The sequence below is a fragment of the Tachyglossus aculeatus genome, chromosome X4, assembly GCF_015852505.1.
Source record: "Tachyglossus aculeatus isolate mTacAcu1 chromosome X4, mTacAcu1.pri, whole genome shotgun sequence".
Classification (NCBI taxonomy): domain Eukaryota; kingdom Metazoa; phylum Chordata; class Mammalia; order Monotremata; family Tachyglossidae; genus Tachyglossus; species Tachyglossus aculeatus.
This window is the reverse complement of record NC_052098.1, coordinates 34,731,780-34,737,497: the sequence shown is the minus strand read 5'-3', so window position 1 is coordinate 34,737,497 and position 5,718 is coordinate 34,731,780. Positions and strand designations below refer to the sequence as shown.

The following is a 5,718-nucleotide window of genomic DNA, read 5'->3' as shown; positions in this document are numbered from 1 at the left end:
TATCCACACCAGTGCTTTTTACAGTGCCTGGCACAGAATAAGCACTTAACAAATACCGTCAAAAAAAGAATGTCCCACAGTCAGGCCAGGACTGTAACCACTGGGGAAGCTAATAAGGAAGTAGGGTAACATCTTTGTTTTTCAGATTCTTGGATTATGACTGTAATTTAGGAAAGTTCCAGAAGTTTGCCCTAAACCCTTACACTGAGTACGGTTCTATGAACTTTTCATTGCCACTGTGGGCAACCTGGAGGATTTGAGATGCTTTTCTTTTTCATTTTCCCTTGAAATTAACTTCCCCTAGGATACTGGACAAGTCACAACACTGCTGTCTCCCTCTTCCTGTATGTTAACTGGATGAAGCACCTCAGAGTTCTGTTGTGAGGTTTAATTAATGTTTCTAAGGCACTTTGATATTGTCAGATTAAAGGCACTCTATAGAGTGAGCATGTATTAAAGTCAGCAATTATCCTTAGAACCCTCATTAAGTGACTGAAAAATAAGGTATTAAAGCTTAAAAATGCCACTTAGAGAAGATATACTTTATGTCTTTTCCAGAATACTGTTTGTATAAAGGATTTTTCCTTTAATGTAAAAGGTTTCATCATAAAAATTAATATGCATCTACATATAGCCTTTCCTGGAGGAAAATGTATTTATTGAAGTATGATATAATCTTTTATCTTTTTTCCTTTCCCTTTCTCCCCAAATCCTATCTTCCCTAACCACCTAGTAGCCCCTAATCAGTTTGCTCACCAAGAAGGAGTTTAGAGGTATAACTTGGGAGATTTTGATTGGCCTAGACATTATGTGTCTGGAAGAAACCCCCGAGTACTGTTGGATGCCTAATTTATGATATCTCGGCGATAAAATAGGTCTCCATTTTTGACTGCTCATGTAAACAGTGTACATATAGTTCTCAGTTGAACCAAGTTTGGGTTTGGGTGAAGGACAGACCGAGATGGACAGAGAGGCAGATGGCATGGTAGTGGGAGGAGGCGTTGCGTTTGTTAGAGAGGGAGGAGTTGAGAGTTTTGATTTGTGCATCAAGAGAGGGGAGGCTTCTTACACTCCTGCTTTACTCCAATGGTGATAGGGAAAGGGGTTAGACAGGGCACTTTAAACTCTCTTTTCACTGCCCATACCATCATGGAGAAGTCTTAGGCTCTTGGAAAACATTGTGGATGGGCTGAGAGGAAGGGAAGAAAAGGAAGGAGAAGAAAATGGCATGGACCAAGCTGAACTGCAGTATTGGATAATACTTGCTGGGGCTTGTTGGGGCTTGCTGACACCACTGGAATTTGTGGTTCAATAATCATCTCTGCATCAAGTAGAAACTCTTGACCATTGACTTTAAGGCTCTCAATCCACTCTCTCTCCCTCCTACCTAACCTTGCTCCTCTCCCACTACAACACAGCCCATACATTTCACTCCTCTAATATCAACCTCCTTGTTGTTGTTGTCTTATGTTTTCGAGTCGTGTCTGACCCATAGCAATGTCATGGACACATCTCTCCCAGAATGCCCCACCTCCATCTGCAGTTGTTCTGGTAGTATATCCATAGAGTTTTCTTGGTAAAAATATAGAAACAGTTTACCATTGCCTCCTTCCATGCAGTAAACCTGAGTCTCCACCCTCGACTCTCTCCCATGCTGCTGCTGCCCAGCAAAGGTGAATTTTGACATGTAGCAGATTGCCTTCCACTCGCTAGTCACTGGCCAAACTGGAAATGGAATGGGTAGGCCTCTGCTTGACTCTCCTTCCCGTAGTCGAGACTGCTAGAGTACTGGAAACTCTCCAGTTGTGACCCTGAGAGAATCAACCTCCTTACCGTACTTAAATCTAATCTCTCACCGTCGAATTCTTGCTCATGCCCTCCCTCCTGCCTGGAATTCCCTCCCCCTTCCGATCCAACAGAACACCATCTTCCCATCTTTAAAGTCCTATTAAAATCATATCTCCTCCAAGAATCCATATCTGACTAACCTCTCATTTCCCCACACTCTTCACCCTCCTTTCCAATTCACCAATGCACATAAATCTATAACTCCTAAGCACTTTGTTACTCTCACTATTCCCTCAATGCTTATTTACATATACTTATACTCTGTTGCTTCCCCTACCTGAAATGCATTTTAATATGACTCCCTGGTTAGATTGAAAGTTCCTTGAGTACAGGGGGAAGCAGCGTGGCTCAGTGGAAAGAGTATGGGCTTTGGAGTCAGAGGTCATGGGATTAAATCCCAGCTCTGCCAATTGTCAGCTGTGTGACTTTGGGCAAGTCACTTCACTTCTCTGTGCCTCAGTTACCTCATCTGTAAAATGGGGATGAAGACTGTGAGCCCCCCATGGGACAACCTGATCACCTTGTAACCTCCCCAGTGCTTAGAACAGTGCTTTGTGCATAGTAAGCACTTAATAAATACCATTATTATTATGTCTGCCAACTCTATTGTATTGTATTCTTCCAATCTCTAAGTATAGTTCTCGAAATGCTTACCACAGTTCTCTGCACACAATAAGGGCTGTATAAGTAGCAGGGAGATTGATTGATGCATTGCCCTGGCACTTTAAGACTTTAAAGTCATTACAACTTTAAAATGTAAAATTAAGTAATGACTTGACTCCTGGAATTTCTTTTATTATAAATTAAGCAGTGGTCAGCAGGGAGAAATCTCTGAATCTGTAGATAATCTTTAGTGCAATTAATTCATGTGAAGAAGATTGAACTACATTAATCATAGCAGACACTTTTTATTTATGCATATGACAACTATTTTGCTCTGCCTTTTCTAACTTTTGTTTTTCTTCACTCTTTTTAAAGTTATTTGCAGTCAAAGATATTTACAAGTTAACTGTTCGAGTAAAACACATATTCAAAAATATAGGGATGAATACATTATGGACAGCAAACTGCCATTACAATTACATGAGATATGTCAGTTTGAATGATTAATGTGGAAAAGCTACAATGCATCTTGCAAAACTAATGAGAAGTTTACAGGAAGCTGTTTTTACTATTATAATCCCATATATACAACACAAACTATAAGCACCTAGCTGATCTAACCTAAAAGTCCAGGCTTTCATCACTCACCAATGAACTGTGTTTGAAAGGTTACTTTTTCCATTCACCATAAGCATCGAGCGAGCCTATAAAACTTCTGATGACTTAAAGCTAAAGGATGAATTTTAAAAAATTCTGACTTCTTTTTCATGGTATTTCTTAAATGTGCTCTATGTGTCAAACATCGTTGTAAGGGCTAAGGTGGATACAAGCTAATCATGCTGGACACAGTCCATGTCCCACATGGGGCTCATAGTCTTAATCCCCATTTTACAGATGAGGTAACAGACACAGAGAAGTTAATTGGCTTGCCCAAGGTTTCAGAGCAGGTAAGTGGTGGAGCCAGGATTAGAATCCCTGTCCTTCTGACTCCCATAAAGCCCGGGCTTTATCCACGAGGCCATGCAGCTTCTCTTGAAGGAACTTCAGGGAAGATCAAAATTAAGTTGGATTAAGTTTGATGAGGTAGGGAAATTCATACATAACACTAAAGACAAGGAAGATACTTGAAGATGTGATATAATTATAGCAATAAATATAGTCAAAATTTCTGATTTGTTGAGAGTGGTGAGAAAGAAGAAGATCAAGGAAGAGCCAGCAGGTTTCAAACAAGAGATGGTTTATACTGACAAGGATAAAAATAATTAATTATTTAAAGGGGGCTAAATTTTCTTGCTTGTCCAAATTGCTGTTTTTATCTATTCTGGAGAAAGTTTTTCATTAAAAAGCAGGATTACCTGTGATTCAAGCTTGTGTGGTGGAAATACTATAGATTACTATTATGAGAGTAGTGTGGTTTAGTAGAAAGAGCACAGGCCTGGATGTCAGAGGACCTGGGTTTGAATCCCAGTTCTCCCACTTGCCTGCTGTGTGACCTTGGGCAAGCCACCTAACTTTTCTGTGCCTCAGGTTAGGAAACTTATAGGGACTGTGTCTGCCTGATTAACTTGTATCTACCCCAGAGCTTAGAACATTGCCTGATACTTAGTAAGTACTTAACAAATAACATACTAATAATAAGCATAATAACTGTTTGACTTTGCAGCATCAACTACATAAACTATATGAAGCTATGGTACTGCAACTGAGAGATCTTCCCTCTACTTGGCAGATTCTACTGAGAATTAAAACCTCAATGTCTTGTTTGGGTTACATCTGGCAAGGCAAGTTTTGTCCCAATGAAAGAAACACCAAAAAAAAGCCAATGTGAATTAAAAATTCCTTATTTACAAATATAGGGATAATAAGCACAATTGGTAGTTGAGATGAAAGTATTTCTGTAGAGAGTGAATAAACAGAGCCTGGAACTGTGTGATTGAAACCCAGCAGGAAGTAACTGGCTGATTCTCCAATTACACTGTACCACCTCCTATTTTGGATCCAGTAGGGAACTTATTTCCCCCTCTCAGGGTCGCACCTGGAGAGTTTCCAGTACTCTACCATTCTCGACTTCGGGAGGGAGAGCCTGGCAGCGGCATATCCATCACATTCCTAGCTTGGCTAGGGGCTAGCAAGTGAAAGGCAAGCTGCTAAAAGTCAAAACTCACCTGTACTGGGCAGCAGCAACATCGGGGAGAGTCAAGGGTGGAGACTCAACTTTACTGTGCAGAAGAAGGCAATGGTAAGCCACTTCCACATTTTTTACCAAGAAAACTCTGTGATACACTGCCAGAGCAATTGCAGATGGAGGTGGGGCATTCTGGGAGAGATGTGTTCATGGCGTTGCTATGGGCTGGAGATGACTCGGCAGCATAAGACAAGACAAGGAAACTTATTTATACAGAACTATGAGTATTTAAGAAAGTCCTATCTCTGCCAAACTTGCTTTAAACACCTTGATCTTCCCTTTGTATATTCTGTCAGTATAGATTTATTCAGGAGAGAATTCTAGATGACTTTACAAATAAATATTATCCCTCCCTTTTAGAGTCAGGGAACTTGGGGGCCAGAGGGTTTAAATGAAAAAAATTTCTATTTAAATCAGTAATTGAAATGTTGACTGAATAATCATGAGCTGCAGAGGTCTGAGTGACTAAATTTACCTCAGAGAGTAAACCTTTGGGATTTTTTCATAAAAGTTCCAGAGAGAAAAAGGAAGAACTGGAAATGGAAAGCAGAAAAGACAGAACAACAGAGCATGAAACACTCTCTTGTACTTTGTTCAATATTATAAGCAAAAGGTTATTTACTATTCAATAAAACATCCAATGATGGACTTGATTATCGTGAAGATACACAATATGGTATTAAGAATGATTAAAAACAGAATGCAGACTTAAAAAGAAAAGATACCTATTTTGATATGAAATAGCCAGTAGTTGAACATTATGTATAACTGGAAGTATGTTCCACAGGAGTTTGACTTTTTCCTGAGAGAAAGAGAAATAATAGTAAAATGTACAATTTAAGAGTTTTGATCTTTTGGAATCCCAAGAGAAACATAACATACTACCTATAACCTAGTAACCCAGAGATTTTTAGGGCTATTTTTTTACTAAAGGACAAGATAGGTGAGAGATTTAGGTTTTTTGAAACATGTAAGGAAGCAGATGAAGTTTTTTGCAGTCTATCAGATTGAGAAGCTACATAGCAACAATCTACTTCTCCTGAGTGAGCTTGCCAATCATTATCACCAGCACTATCATCTGT

The 5,718-nt window shown here is 39.5% G+C and overlaps 1 non-coding gene across 1 annotated transcript; it reads right to left on the bottom strand.

The window, feature by feature from the left end:
- Positions 1-1,683: 1,683 nt before the first annotated feature.
- Positions 1,684-1,821, bottom strand: LOC119948623. Its single transcript, XR_005457007.1, has one exon. It is a non-coding gene; the product is annotated as a small nucleolar RNA SNORA7 (small nucleolar RNA).
- Between the last annotated feature and the right edge of the window lie 3,897 nt (positions 1,822-5,718).